This window comes from Mauremys reevesii, linkage group 12 (genome assembly GCF_016161935.1).
Source record: "Mauremys reevesii isolate NIE-2019 linkage group 12, ASM1616193v1, whole genome shotgun sequence".
NCBI lineage: Eukaryota > Metazoa > Chordata > Testudines > Geoemydidae > Mauremys > Mauremys reevesii.
The window spans coordinates 21,629,034-21,643,681 of NC_052634.1; the positions used below are offsets into that span (position 1 = coordinate 21,629,034).

The 14,648-nt window shown below is 50.2% G+C and overlaps 4 non-coding genes across 4 annotated transcripts; all 4 read right to left on the minus strand.

The window, feature by feature from the left end:
• Positions 1-4,065: 4,065 nt before the first annotated feature.
• Positions 4,066-4,137, minus strand: TRNAA-UGC. Its single transcript has one exon. It is a non-coding gene; the product is annotated as a tRNA-Ala (tRNA).
• A 1,221-nt stretch (positions 4,138-5,358) lies between these two features.
• On the minus strand, positions 5,359-5,430 carry TRNAE-UUC. The gene has a single exon. It is a non-coding gene; the product is annotated as a tRNA-Glu (tRNA).
• Positions 5,431-11,029: 5,599 nt separating this feature from the next.
• Positions 11,030-11,102, minus strand: TRNAK-UUU. The gene has a single exon. It is a non-coding gene; the product is annotated as a tRNA-Lys (tRNA).
• Positions 11,103-13,753: 2,651 nt separating this feature from the next.
• TRNAK-CUU lies at positions 13,754-13,826 on the minus strand. Its single transcript has one exon. It is a non-coding gene; the product is annotated as a tRNA-Lys (tRNA).
• Between the last annotated feature and the right edge of the window lie 822 nt (positions 13,827-14,648).

The following is a 14,648-nucleotide window of genomic DNA, read 5'->3' on the forward strand; positions in this document are numbered from 1 at the left end:
TTGGGGGGCTGTCTGTAAGCAAGGACAGGCCTGTGTCCCAAGAGCTGTGAGAGTGAGGCATTGTCCTTCAGGATAGGTTGTAGATCATTGATGATGCGCTGGAGAGGTTTTTGTTGGGGGGCTGAAGGTGACGGCTAGTGGGATTCTGTTACTTTCTTTCTTGGGCCTGTCCTGTAGTAGGTGACTTCTGGGTACTCTTCTGGCTCTGTCAATCTGTTTCTTCACTTCAGCAGGTGGGTAGTGTACTTGTAAGAATGCTCGATAGAGATCTTGTAGGTGTTTGTCTCTTTCTGAGGGGTTGGAGCATATGTAGTTGTATTTTAGAGCTTGGCTGTAGACAATGGATTGTATGATGTGGTCTGGATGAAAGCTGGAGGCATGTAGGTAAGCATAGCAGTCAATATGTTTCTGGTATAGGGTGGTGTTTATGTGACCATCGCTTATTAGCACAGTAGTGTCCAGGAAGTGGATCTCTTGTGTGGAGTGGTCCAGGTTTATGTTGATGGTGGGATGGAAATTGTTGAAATCATGGTGGAATTCCTCAAGGGTTTTCTTTTCCATGGGTCCAGATGATGAAGATGTCATCAGTGTAGCGCAAGTAGAGTAGGGGCATTAGAGGATGAAAGCTGAGGAAGCGTTGTTCTAAGTCAGCCATAAAAATGTGGGCATACTGTGGGGCCATGCGGGTACCCATAGCAGTGCCACTGACTTGAAGGTATACATTGTCCCCAAATCTGGAATAGTTATGGGTGAGGACAAAGTCACAAAGTTCAGCCACCAGGTTTGCCGTGACATTATCAGGGATACTGTTCCTGAAGGCTTGTAGTCCATCTTTGTGTGGAACGTTGGTGTAGAGGCCTTCCACATCCATAGTGGCCAGGATGGTGTTTTCTGGAAGATCACCAATGGATTGTAGTTTCCTCAGGAAGTCAGTGGTGTCTCGAAGATAGCTGGGAGTGCTGGTAGTGTAGGGCCTGAGGAGGGAGTCTACACAGCCAGACAATCCTGCTGTCAGGGTGCCATTGCCTGAAATGATGGGGCATCCAGGATTTCTACGTTTATGGATCTTGGATAGCAGATAGAATACCACTGCTGCTTTTTTGGCCTGCTGCTTCTCTGTCTGGGAGGTTTTTGTCAGCCCTGGCACACAAAAAGGGTATCATTGCGAGCGCCCATGAAGGCGAGATGAATTTTTGCCTGCCTTGCTCAGCTTGACTTGCTTCCTCACCCCATTCCTGCCTTAGATCCTGGGTCGCCTGGTGGCTGAAGATGGTCCATTGTCTCGAGCGGTGCCAGAGCCTGACACAGTGCCCCGGGCCGCCTTTGCTCTGCACATGCCGGCTGTGCACATTTGCAAATACTTTAAAGCTCCTGTCAGTAAGTTCTGGGGACAGTTGCTCACCTTCAGAGGAAGCTCCCTAAAATTGGCCTGTCTCACCCAGTGGTACATTGACCTCTGTTCAGACTGAGCCGAAATGGGGAGTGGGCTTGCTGCTGTGGCTGCCACTGCTGTGAGGGTGTCCACTGTTGCGGATGAAGCCATCCTGGAAGCACCTTCCACCTAGCCACCCACTGAAAATCCTGTAGGATGTAAGGTGGGAATAGAAAAACACAGGGGCGGCGGGGGCCTTCCTAATCTCCTCCCCCTTCCGCCACTATCGGCCATCCCATACCCGGTGCTGCACCCAGTGGGGTAAAAAAAATACGGCCATATCGGAAGAGTCAGTTGGGTTCTTTATGGTTGTCCCTTCAGTCTCCAGTGCAGGTGCTTCTCAGGCCTTGGCTACACTTGCAAATTTGCAGCGCTGCAGCAGGGTGTGAAAACACACCCTCTCCAGCGCTGCAAATTGCGGCGCTGCAAAGCGCCAGTGTGGTCAAAGCCCCAGCGCTGGGAGCGCGGCTCCCAGCTCTGTCCGTTATTCCCCACAGGGAGGTGGAGTACGGACAGCGCTGGGAGAGCTCTCTCCCAGTGCTGGAGCTTTGACTACACTTAGCGCTTCAAAGCGCTGCGGCAGCGCTTTGAAGTGCAAGTGTAGCCAAAGCCTTAGGCAAAGCTGGGAAGCAGGCAGTTATCAGTCTCTGTGATTCACACCTTTGCCTGGTAATTGAAAGGCTGATGCATCAAACCTAACTCAAGATGCGGCTTTTCAGCCATGAGACTCCAGGATATTTTGACAGAAAGAAAATCTCTGTTTTGGTTTAGCCCCATTTGACTCCTTCTGCCCGTCTTCTCCCCCTCCCTCCAGTCTCTTTCCTTCCCCACTGGGGCCGTGCAGAGAGGAGCCCCAGTCAGACTCTGTCACAGAGTCTGTATCCCATAAATGGAGGGAGGGAGGGAGGGGTTGCTCCAAAACGTTGATAATGGAGGGGGGAGGGGTGGGCATGGTTAGGGAGAGAAAGGATGGAGAATTAACAGTGGGGCCCAGAGAGATTCCCCCAGATTGGGGAGATCCCCTGCTGCCCCCATCAGCCAGCTGTGGGAAGAACAACTTGGGATTGCTTGGGGAAGCCACCTTTAAAAACACAAGTGTAACATGCTAGTTACATTTTAATAAGACCAAAGCCTCCTCAATCCCAGGGTCACAATCACTGGAATGATTTTGCCTTGATATTTTACCAGCCGCAGACACAAAGCGAGTCAAATTACAGTTTCCGTTCGGAGTCAGTGCACACACAAGAATCCGGAGGCTTTTAATTCCTTAGGTTCTGCCGCCATTTCATTTCTGTCCTGTTCCAAGATTTATCCTTGTGCAAAGCAACGTTAGGCCCTTGGGAGTGTCCCCCTCAGTGCTGCCTGCCACCCTTGGGCAATTTAAAAGGGCCCGGGGACCCCTGCCACCACCGCCAGCAGCACAAGGGGGCTAAGGCGGTTTCCTGCCCACCCTCACTCCATGTGGCACGTCACTCCCGGAAACGGCTGGCACGTCCCTGGTGTGGGGGAGGTCTCCGTGCGCTGCCCCGCCCTGAGTGCCAACTCTGCCAACTGTGGCAATGGGAGCTGCAAGGGTGAAGTCTGCGGGCAGCCATGCACAGAGACACCCCTGGCCCTCCCGCTTAGGGGCTGCTGCCAGAGGAGGGTGCAGGTTGCTTTTGGGAGATGCCCGAGGTAAATGCTGCACCCCTCACCCTCTCCTGCACCCCCAACCCCAATCCAGACCCCACACCTGCACCCAACTTCCCTCCAAGAGCTTGCCCCCTGCACACCCTCCTGCAGCACAATCCCCTACTGAGCCCAGACCCTGCACCCAAACTCTCCCAGAGCCCAGCCCCTCTCCCTCCCACACCCAAACTCCCTCCCAGAGACTTAGGCAAGTGTGTGTGGGGGGGGGGGGGGGCAGGACTTGGTCCCATTCTGGGCACCACCAAAAATTGTACAAACCTGCCGCCCCGTCCAGCCCAACCTTCTGATGATGCACCTCAGCAGGGTTTGAAGCTTCCATTGCTTAAACTCCAGGACACTGAGGGATTTCAGCTCCCCTTTGCCCAGAGGGAACCTTCACCCCACTCCCAACCAGGTTCTTGTCCATGGGATCACTGTAGGGGGGCTGGGTCCCTCAGTGTCTTTTCTCTCTCTGTGACAGGCCAGGGTGCAATAACTGGGGCATCTGAGCACCCAGGACCTTCTGTGGGGCTGCCATTCCCCTTCCCCTTCTGTGGTCTCATCTGTCATTGACTCCAGCCTTTTTTCTATCCATCATCAGCATCATCCCAAGCAAACTGCACTCGCCTCAAAAAGACAGTGTCCCCTGTTGGGTGTAAATCACTGACCTCTCTCCTCTCTGAGCACTGACTGCCCCTGTGTTTCCTTGCCTCTCAGTCTGTGCAGATGGGACCTTTCCCTCCGGTGCTGGAGGATTCGCCCTTCTCATCTACCCTTGTCCCAAGCAGCACAGCGGGTGGGAATCTTACATGTACCAAGGTGACTTAGGAGCAGAAACCACCCCCCAGACCTTCCATGCAATTGGCACTTGCCCCTTAGTGAGCAGGATTGAAACTGGTGCAGGGAGACTGGTGGGCCACATCCCCTCTGGGCATGAGCAAAGCACCAGGGTGAAAAAATGAACTTGGAGATGCTGGGGATTGAACCCAGGGCCTCATACATGCAAAGCATGTGCTCTACCACTGAGCTACATCCCCAGATGGTTTAGGTGGGCTATGGATTACACTCAGAGCCCTCCTGTTTCCACTGCATCCAGTGACCTATAAGCCTCACGAGAAGCCCATTCCCCTCTCTGAGGGCCAATCCTGCTCTCCTGGAGGTTAATTGTTCATAGGGGTCACTTTGCAGCAGGGCCAGATTCTATGTGTGGGGCAGAGAGTGTTAGATACGTTCAGCCCTCTCCCCTGCATTGGGTGGGGGGTGCTGCCACCCCGTGCTGCAAGGTCATGGTGGGGGACGCTGTGAGCAGCTCAACACTTCACCCTGGCCGCAGAAGTGGGGTGGGGAGCTCCAGGTGTTTCCACCTGCCTGTGAAGTCCAGCTTTCCCCAGCACATTCACTGCGGTGCAATTGGGTCACTGTTTCCATGGCTGAACAGCAAAGAATCATTCCTAGTTTCCCTTCTATCGACAGCAGGATTAGCCTGTGTCAGTGGTTAATGAGGTGGATCTTGTGGTAGATTGTTATTCATTCCCCACCTTGACAATTCACACAGTCCCTTTCCTACTCAAATCCCCAGCACCTCGGTGATCCTGGTAGCAGGGGTTGGGTCCTGAGATTTTCAGGGTCCTTTTTCCCCTCCACCTGCAGTGAACTCAGCTTTTCCCCCATCCCAGACAATCCATGAAATAACAACAGGGGCATAAAGAAAGAGGGGAGGGAACATCTCACAGCCAGGGCTGGATGTGTCCAGGGCCCCCTGCTTGTCCATTGTTTCCATGGAATTTGGCCTCCTGCTTTGCACAAGGGACAGAGAAAGATCTTGCTGTTCCTGTGTCTGTGCAAGGAAAATTGTGCTTCCCTAGGAAAGAGAGGCGGGAAATGGCCCCATGATGGGACAATATCCTCAGGATTAAGACCTAAGGACTCAGGCTGAGAACTGATAGAACTGCACTCATCTGGGATTTAACAAATTGTCTTCCATGGAGCAGGGCCAGATCCAGCGTTTTTGCCGCCCCAAGCAGGGGGGGGGGGGGAAAGCTGCAATCAGCAGCAAGTCCTTCCCTCCAAGAGGGCCAAACTGCTGCTGAAGCCTCCCCTTTCCATTGGTCGCACCAGGCACCTGCTTGCTGCTGTGGTGCCTGAAGTCAGCCCTGCCATGGAGACACTGGGAAGATGGGGGGAATCAGGAAAATACCACGGATTCGTTTACATTGCAAGTGAAGAATAACTGAAGCATTTCTGGTTTAAAGTCACTTTTCCCTGACTGGGAATTGAACCCAGGCCTTGGCAGTGAAAGTGCCAAATCCTAACCACTAGACCACCAGAGAGCTGATGTTATTTTTCTTCTCACTTATGTTACACTTTCTTAGGCTACTTTCTATCCACTTTCTGAAATCGTTCCATTGTCCATTCCCTGAGGGGCTAGGAGCAGAGAGTGCAGGAACCCCTGTGCTCAGGATCACAACCTCAGCCCAACCCAAGTCACTGAAACAAACTCAAATGATGCTTCCTCCAGCAGGATCACAGAGCCACACAAAAAAACCACATGAGGAACAATCCTCCTCTGCCTTCATTTACCCCATCGCAACCGTCTCAGCAGCCCGCTCTTGCGGGAAGGACACTGAGCTGATAGGAGCTCTGGCATAGAGACCAAGGGAAGGGTGTTGCTCCCCCTGAGCGTGAGCTGATCACAGTCTGACTCTGTGTAACGGGGTTCTGAGCTTTGCCATCTTGTGAGTTCTGAGTGCTGAGCCCCCCGGACCCTTCTGCTGGGAGCATGGGGATTGCACAACAGTTGCAAGCCCTTTTCCCGTCTCCTTGTCCTCCTCGGCTTCCCCACAAATGGTTCTATCAGGCGCTGGAGGGATCTAAGGACCTGCAGGTTTCCCTCACCCACCTCTTAAGGCAAACAGTGATTCCTTTCTCTGACACTCCTGGGCCTGGGCTTCTTTTGAGTTTTTCCCCAGGGGACCTGATTCCCTGTGAAAATGTGTGTGTGGCATGTGGGGAACTCAGACTCAGACTTTCCCCCACTAGATGAGTCCAACAGCACCTCCCCTTGGTGGGAGAATCCTAAATTCCACCCTCCCACCCTGGTTACTCTGACCAGCTGATGGCGGCAGCATGTTAAATCAACCCCAGCTCTCTGGGCTAGAAAGCAGCATCTAACCAGCCTTGTGACAGGTCCGGTTTGCTCGCTGGAGACATAACGGACCAGGAAAGAAGGCAAATGTCAGACAGGGAACCTCAGCTCAAAAATAAACACCCTCAGGGCTCCTTCTACATGGAGACTGGGCAGTTGACTGACTTTAAATCTAGCTAGCTCAGTTGGTAGAGCATGATGGTCTTTCAGGGTGTGAAAAACCCCAAAACCAGTATAATTAAGCTGACCTAAGCCATGGTTAGATAGTGCTAAATGAAAAGAAAGATTGTTCTGTCAATGTAGCTATTACAGGGATGCAAAACCCCTCCAGTTACTGTAGCAGCTGTCTACTCCACAGTGCTAGAGCAGTGTCACAGCAGCATTTTAAGTGTAACCAGCCTCACAGTGAGACCAGATCTGGCTCTATGGACACTCAGGCACTAGCAACATACTAATGCCTCCATAGTTGGCAGGATTCAAACCTGCGTGGGGAGACCCCAACAGATTTTTAGTCTATCATCTTAACCACTCAGCCACAAGTATTTAATGTACAGTTACTTCACTACACCATGATTCTTTTCTCACAGAATTGTCACTTCAAATTGCTCAGACCAGCTCCCCCAGCACACTCACGGCTGCATTAGTGTAAGTGTGTCCATGGCTGAACAGCAAGAGTTCCTGCCCATTTCCCTTCCAGCTGGAGCAGGATGAGAGTGTGTTTGTGGTTAATGACATTGCTATAGGTTGTTGTTCATTCCCCACACTGACAATTCAGACAGTCCCTTTCCTATTCGAATCTCCACCATATCATTCCAACAGCCAGGGTCAGGATTTCTCTGGGGCACTGAAATGTTTCAGGGAGTTGGTGTGTGAGCTCAGCCTTGCATTCCATCCCTGATGTTTCATGGACTAACAACAGCAGCATAAAGAAAGAGCTGAGCCAATATCTCACTGTCAGAGGTGAAAGTGGCAACGTCCTCTCTGTCTGACCATCACCATTGCAGGAGAGAAGGTTTCAATGGAATCGAATGCCCTGGCTCAGACAAGAGACACAGGGAGGTTTTGCTGTTCATGGATCTGTGCAAAGGAAATTGTGTCTCTGTGTGAAACTGAGGAGGGAAATGAAACGTCCACATGGTGGCCCAATGCCCTAAGGAATGTGCGTGATGGACTCTGGCTGAGAAATTATTTAACAGGAATTTGTATCAATTTATTGCCCTGATTAAAATCTATGGCTAAAAGGCAGCCACTGTTGTTGGTACTTGTACCTGTGTAGGGACACCCCACTGGGTATCAAGTCCATCGCCTTAACCAGGGATAGTCGATTATTTTATCAAGATCTAAATTTCTTGGTCAAGATATAGTCAATGTCTAGACTCCAGAGAAAATAATACACTGATGATAATAAGAAGAATTTAGAAATAATTTGCAGTCACTATGGGCATAACTATGATGATTGTCTCGTGTTTCACTCTTTATATCTGGCACCACCACTGCCTTTCCCTTTAGTCTTGTAGTTTACCAAGGGTAAAACTAAACATCTCTTCAGATACAAGGGAGTGTTTGTGTTCATTCCTGTTAGCTACACAGGGGTTTCATGTAGCTGCTTTCAATCCTCTGGCTCTGCCCTGATAAGTAACATTTCAGGGTGTCACTGAACTGAAGGAGGGAGATCATTTTTTGACAGATTATGCCGCCTCTTAAAGGTGTTTGTCTGGCTGGCAGCCCTGGTTCCCAGGACTCTCCTGAGGGAAAAAAGTTTCTGTGCAAAATACTAAAACTTTTAACAGAGAGGAGGGAAAGGCGATGGCCACATGATGGGGCCAGTATGTATGACAACATGGTTCTTTTATATGGGATGACTCTGAACACTGACTGATCTCCACTCCCTTGTGTTTGAAGAGATGTTTAGTTGTGCACTTAGGAACCTATAAGGCTGAAGCAATGTTATGGATGGTGACACTATGATTGAAGGGTTATTTAATGTTGTAGAAATTGTTAAAAACACTGAGCTTAAACTGGAACTGCCTGTTATTAAAGGGTGGTTTCCCCACGTCAGTTCCATAAGCTCTGCTACAAACACCCTGGGTTCTCTCCTGCCTCGGTGGGAACTGCAGGGAATCCTCCCCTGCTGCCCTTGGCTCCAGGCTGGTTTTTCTGGGGAGGGGACGTGGAATTGATTTGTTTGCTGTTGAGAAGGGAGCCAGGACAGTTCTCAGGGAACGAGAACTCCCAGCATCTTCCCAGCCCAGCCCAGGCTGCTGCCCTGTCCCAGCCTCTGTTCCCCTGGGGGCCCTGCGTGTTTGACTCTAGAGCAGGCCGGGAGCAGCAGCTGAGGCAGAGAACAGCCTGGGCCAGGCAGATAAGAAGGAGTTTAGCAAGCAAAAAAGGTAAAATGGCAGCGGAGTATTACCTTGGACTCGACGGCATTTCTCCATTGGTCTGTCTGCTTTGGGGCAGGGACAATCACACGTCCTGCTGCTTTCGTTATTTCAAAGGGGGCTTTAGGATTTTCATTCTCACACACGGTGCACAAAGCAGGACTCAACCTTTGCTGTAAACTAAACAAGCTGCTCACAGATTCTGGCAGCCACAATGAGCATTTGGGGGAGAGCTCAGACCTGCCCCTGTCCCAGAGGGAAACAGGGGTCATCTGTGTGGGGACTGGACCACTGACCTACCCGCTCCTAACTCCCAAATGTTCAGTAACTCTATTATCAGTGCCTGTGAGTGTTATTTAAACCATAAGAAAAACCACACTGGGCCAGACCAAAGGCCCATCTAGCTCTGAACCTTGTCTTCTGATAGTAGCCAATAGCAGGTGCCCTAACAACCAGTCCCCACTGGGAGTTAAACCTAGGATCTTCTTTTTATGAAACAGAAGCTTTAGCCAACTAAGCCATGGTGCCTGGGGGTAGCTATAACAGACTGTCTGCCCACACCTGACTCCCTGCCATCGCCACCAGGGCCTGACAAGCTTTGCTTGTGTTTGGATTCTGCAAAGCAGAGGAGCAGGTGAGGTTTTCCTTGCAAGCTGTGTGTGTGTGAATCTTTGGCCAGGTCTGCACTACAAAGTTGTTTCAGCAGAATTATATTGCTCAGGTGTGTGAAAAACACACAACGCTCTCTCGGTCGGTAGCTTGTGGCTGGTGCACACACTGCAATGCCATGTCTGGTGACAAAAGTGCCCTGTTTTGCTGACAAAATAAAACGACTTTGATGAGAGGTCCTGAGCTCTCACCCAAATGCTCATTGTGGCTGCCAGAATCTAGAGCTTTTTGCAGGAAACTTAAAGTAACAGAGTAAACGCTGCTGTTCATTATATCACCATAACTGGCCTTCCCCAGTATCCCACAATGCCCTCTGTGAACTCGCCTGCCCTGCATTCCTGTTACAGAGCCACAGGCCCCTCCCCTTTCATTGCTCTGGGAAGTTCTGACAGCTGAGCCTGCTGCTCTGCTCCGGCAGCCAGGAGCAAATCACTGCCGTGGATGCTGCTCTCTCCCGCCCTGCGAACACAGAGCAGGGTGGCGGGAACTTCCTGACAGTGTAGGGGGGCCACTGGCATCCGAACTGTGACACACCCATGACACCCCTTCCCTTGAGGAGGCTCTTACCTTCTAAACAGGGACGGCTGTTTTCTAGTAAAATCACTAAAGGGAAAGAGAAAACTCGAAAGAGGTTCCTCCTGGCACTCACATGCCTGAACCCGAATACTCTCGCAGTCCTCAAAGAGAGACCTGGAGAAGGAGACTTGCTGAAGCAAAGCCACAGGGGTCTCTGAGGTTTCCCTGGCCCCTCGCCCCTGTCCTGCCTGGCTGATGTCAGCATCTCTCTGTGAGGTCACCACCTCCCCACCACCTTTGACCAATAGTCTGAGGTCCTGTAAAAGGCCTTTGTGATGTCACTGCCACACCCCTCTCTTGCTGTGCTAATGTCCTGCCCCTGGCCAGGCACTGTGGAGGTTTGAGCTACTCCCTGTGGATCACCCCACTCAAGGAGCGTTCGTTCTAGGAAGCAAGCCGGCTAGACAGGAAAACATCAGATGCTGCTCCCAATGCTACACTCAGTTTTTCAGAAATTAGTCAACTTTATGGCCAGAAGAGACCACTAGAGCATCTTATTTGACCCCCTGCATATTACTGGCCTCCTGTATGACACAATAGCTACTTTTGGGCAAACACATTCCAGAAAGGCATCTAGTCTTCATTAAATGATATCAAGAGATGGAGAATCCACCACTTTCCCTAGAAGACATTTTTCTCCAGCCCTCAGAACATTTGGTGGCTCTTTGCTATTGAACGAGCTCAACCTGTTTAGCTTATCAAAAGAAGATTGAAAGGTGATTTCACTGAAGTGTTGAAGGGCCTTAATGGAGAGAAAAGATTGGCTATGAAAGGGCTCTTTAATCGAGCAGAGAAAGGCATAACAAGACCCAATGGCTGGAAGGTGAAAAGAGAAATTTCATATTACAACTAAGGCACAAATATTCAACAGCGAGGATGATTCACGACAGAAACAAGCTCCCAAGGAAAATGGTGGATTCTAATTCTAATTCCTTATGAATATTCTGTGTGTTTGTGTGTGCAGGGGAGGAACATGCCATATGCCCAGAGGACTTTATTCCTCCAGCCTGCAAGGACAGAGGGGATGTCAAGGAGTTGCTCCTTCAATCCCCCCCACAGAAAGGCCCTTCTTAGGAAAGGCAAAATCCTGGAGAGAAAGAGTAACACTGAACAAGACTCCAGAGACACAGATTTTTATACTCACAGTAAGAAGTTTTTCACCTGACCAGGGACTTGAACCCTGGACTCTCAGATTAAAAGTCTGATGCTCTACCAACTGAGCTAGCCAGGCTCACATATGAAAAACACAAGTTGGTGCAGAGGTGAAGCTAGTCAAGAAAAAGCGAGACGGCCACAATAGGGGAAACCTGCTGCTCTCTCTCTCTTCCCAGCCCTGGCCTGGCTGGGTATTAGTGCTGGTTAAAAAGACGGGAAAATATCGGCATCTACCAGCCATTCATAGCTGTACAAGACTCAGGCACAATACAGAGGTGCCCATCTGTAAGTGCCGAATGGTTGGATTGGCTAACGCAGCCTGCAGACGTCCAGGGCACTCTGGGATATACAGCCAAGTGTCCATCACCATCATTATTTCAAAGGGATAATGATAATGGTAGCAAGGTTCACAACTGACTCAGCAGTTGCATACAAAGGTGCACGTTTGGCAGTTACGTTGGCTCTGGTTGGCCACCCCGGTCTAGATGTAGAAGTTACAACATTTAAACTTGAAAGAGGGGCCAATTTCCCCATCATTTCCCACCTTTACATCCAAACACGATGAAGGTAGCAGATAGAGCCAGAGCAGGTTGTCTATGGGACCAAGTATATGCAGAGTATCCTCGACAGAGGTTTGTTCAACCTCTTCTTAAAAACCTCTGAGGACAGAGACACCACAGACACCTTTGGGCGCCTATTCCAGAGCTTAACTGCACTCAGAGTCTGACATTGGTGAAGTAGGAGGCTGAGAAAAACAACACTGGCTGTCAGAAAAAAACAGCCCTCTCTGGTGCTTTAAGCAGCAGGTTCTGGTGTTTTAACAGCCATGGCCTGGGTTCAATTCCCCCTGAAAACCAGAAGTTTTTCAATGAAAATCTCCATTCATTTTGCATTTGAAATGGAAAGGAAAAGAGGGCTTCTTATCCTTATCAACAAGGCAAAGAATGGCTTTTTGCTCAGTAAATATTTTTTAAAGGCGCTGACTCGACCTGAAGATCTCTATAGGATAGACAGAAATTCTTCAGCTAGACTCGGATTCCATGGGAATACGAGAAGCGATTGTGTCTAACACCTGCCTTTTTTTGGACAACAGTGATGTCCAAGTTTTCCATGGACATTTCCCTTCCAGCACCTCAGGCCCCATCCAACAATACAAGAAACTGAAATGCACAGAAAGTTTCTCACCATAGGATTCAGTGACCAGGCCGGGGGGGAAGTTTTGCCATTTGAAGATGTTTGAATTCCCTCCAACTTTTCTCATACAAATGCTGAATAGTTGGTGGTGTAATGTTACAGGAGAGGTTGAAATTAGGCTATTTCGTCAGACAGAAGACAGTGATTGTGTCAGGAGTGGGATGTGAATGTGGAGCCTAGAACAACAAATGACAATGTTAGAGGGCTTATTCCTTCACCCTCTTACTTCCCTGGTCCTTCTCGCATGAACAGAGAGAAACAATACCCGAAGTCCAAAGGCGCAAACAATTCAATGTTTATTGGGGCGAACATCCAGCAAGCATGATTCCAGTTTCCTTCCTTAGTGTCCCCCTTCCCAGCTCTGACACCACAGAGCCTTGCCTGTGTCCCTGTTTCTGTTCCCATCCCCTGTTCCCATTTCCCCCTGTAGCAAAACAGGATCCCAATTCACCCATCCCCGGTCCCATTTCCCCCCTCCCCCCCTTCCTGATTGACTGCAGACTATATAGTAAAACCTGAGTTTTGCTTAGCTATTCCTTAACCAATCATTTTACTGAAATGTAACTAACCAATCCTAATATACTGTAACGTGATTATCTAACCAATTATATTCCACCACCTTCACTGGTTACACCCAACAAAATTAATTATACAGCAGACAGAAACAATCACAGAACCAGACAGAGACCATGCAAATAAACATACAAAACAATACAGAAGGGAGGATTTCACAACTACATCTATACAGACATAAGGGTTTTCCAGCTGTGTCTATTGATAAGTGAGTTCTTGCCAGACAGGATGATGCTACCAAACTAAGTTTCCCTTTCTCTGGAGGTGATGGAATATCAGGACAGGATTGTATTCCTCACAGCCCAATCGCACCTTATTTCAATGTGACTAGTTGGGAATGTGAGGATGTGACCATACACTTCCCAGCTTATGGCTGCCTTTGCTGCTTAGCCGAACAACCAGGCCTCAGACTGTCACAGTGAGAGAAGGCCATTACACAGACAGACAGTGATTTTTTATTCTTTCTTTTATATCTTTATAACTAGCTAAGTGATAAAAATACACCTAAATTCTTAAAGTACAGGCCTCTGCAGACAGGCCTGAATCTCTGTATCCTAACAGTCCTCGAGGTCAGGCAGCCTCTGGGTAAGGGGGTGGGGACTCAGATTCTTCCGCTGGCCAATTCCACCAGGGTCATGTATAAACCAGGCAAGTTCCCCACAATAGCCAGACCAGATGCCCCCTTTACACTTGTGCTCTGTCCTCACTGCTTCTCTGTCTCCCTTCCCCTCATCTCTGCTGCTCCCCCTCTGGGCTTTCTCAGCACCTGGCCCCACAGCGCTTCCTGCCAGCCAGAGACTGAATGTTCTAGACCTGCTCCTGCGCTATCTGCACCTGCGGCCTTTCTCCTGATTGCTAAGGAAAGGAACCTTTCCAGGAAATAGTCACGGCTTCTGGGAATCCCTCTGTGACTGTGAACAGAGTTTGGCTCCTGGCACACAAGGCAACTTAAAAGCTGAGCACCCAGAGAGGGGCTTGAACCCTGGACCCTCAGATTAAGAGCCTGATGCTCTACCAACTGAGCTACCTGGGCTTGCTAGGAAACATCTTCACCATTCACCACAAGAGTGATTATCCCAGTGTGCAGGCAAGAGTGAGCAGGCAGGCAAAAGAGAGGCAAAAAAAGGCCCAGGAACCCCTCCTCTTTTTCTGCACAGCCACTGCCTGGCAGCAGGATTCCTCCTCCTCCTCAGGGAGACTAAATCTCTGTGCCTAGGCAGCCGGTCCATCCGCTGCACCTCAATCCCCCATGCCCGAGCCTCCCTGCCAAAGCCCTGCACCTGGCTCCATACAATTAAGTCTCACTTGTCGCTGGGAACTTAACTTCTTGTGCCCAGAGCGTCTCGGCCCCCTCAGCAGATGACCTGAGAAACACAGTGTCCGGCTTTTCCAAAGAAGAGCTTAGACCCCTTCATCATGTGGCCTAAAGGATAAGGCATCTCCCTGTGGATTGGATGATTCAGGATTTGAGTCCCCTCATGGTTGTGCTCACTTTGTGCTGCAAGTCCTGCTTTCTTCACAGCTGGAACCTCTTCTTGGCCGCTCAGGCCAATGCTCTGCCTTCAGCTAGAGCTCCGGGAAGGAGTTGGGGGGTGGGTGTCACAAAGGCTGGGGCATGAGCCCCAGGTGCTTCCAGTCTTGCCTTCGCTCTTCCTGACTTGCCAAAGAAAATGGGCGGCTCCACTTCCAAAGTGAGCACCATGAGGGGAACGGTCAGAGGCCCCACCAGGGGGGCTGGCCCTGCTTTCCTACCCTCTTCTGATGTTGGCCACAGAGCATCAGCAGCCTCCCCACATGCTGGTCTGTGGGTGGCCTTCAGTGGGGTTCAGCACAGCAGGGAGCAGGCTGGCCCTGT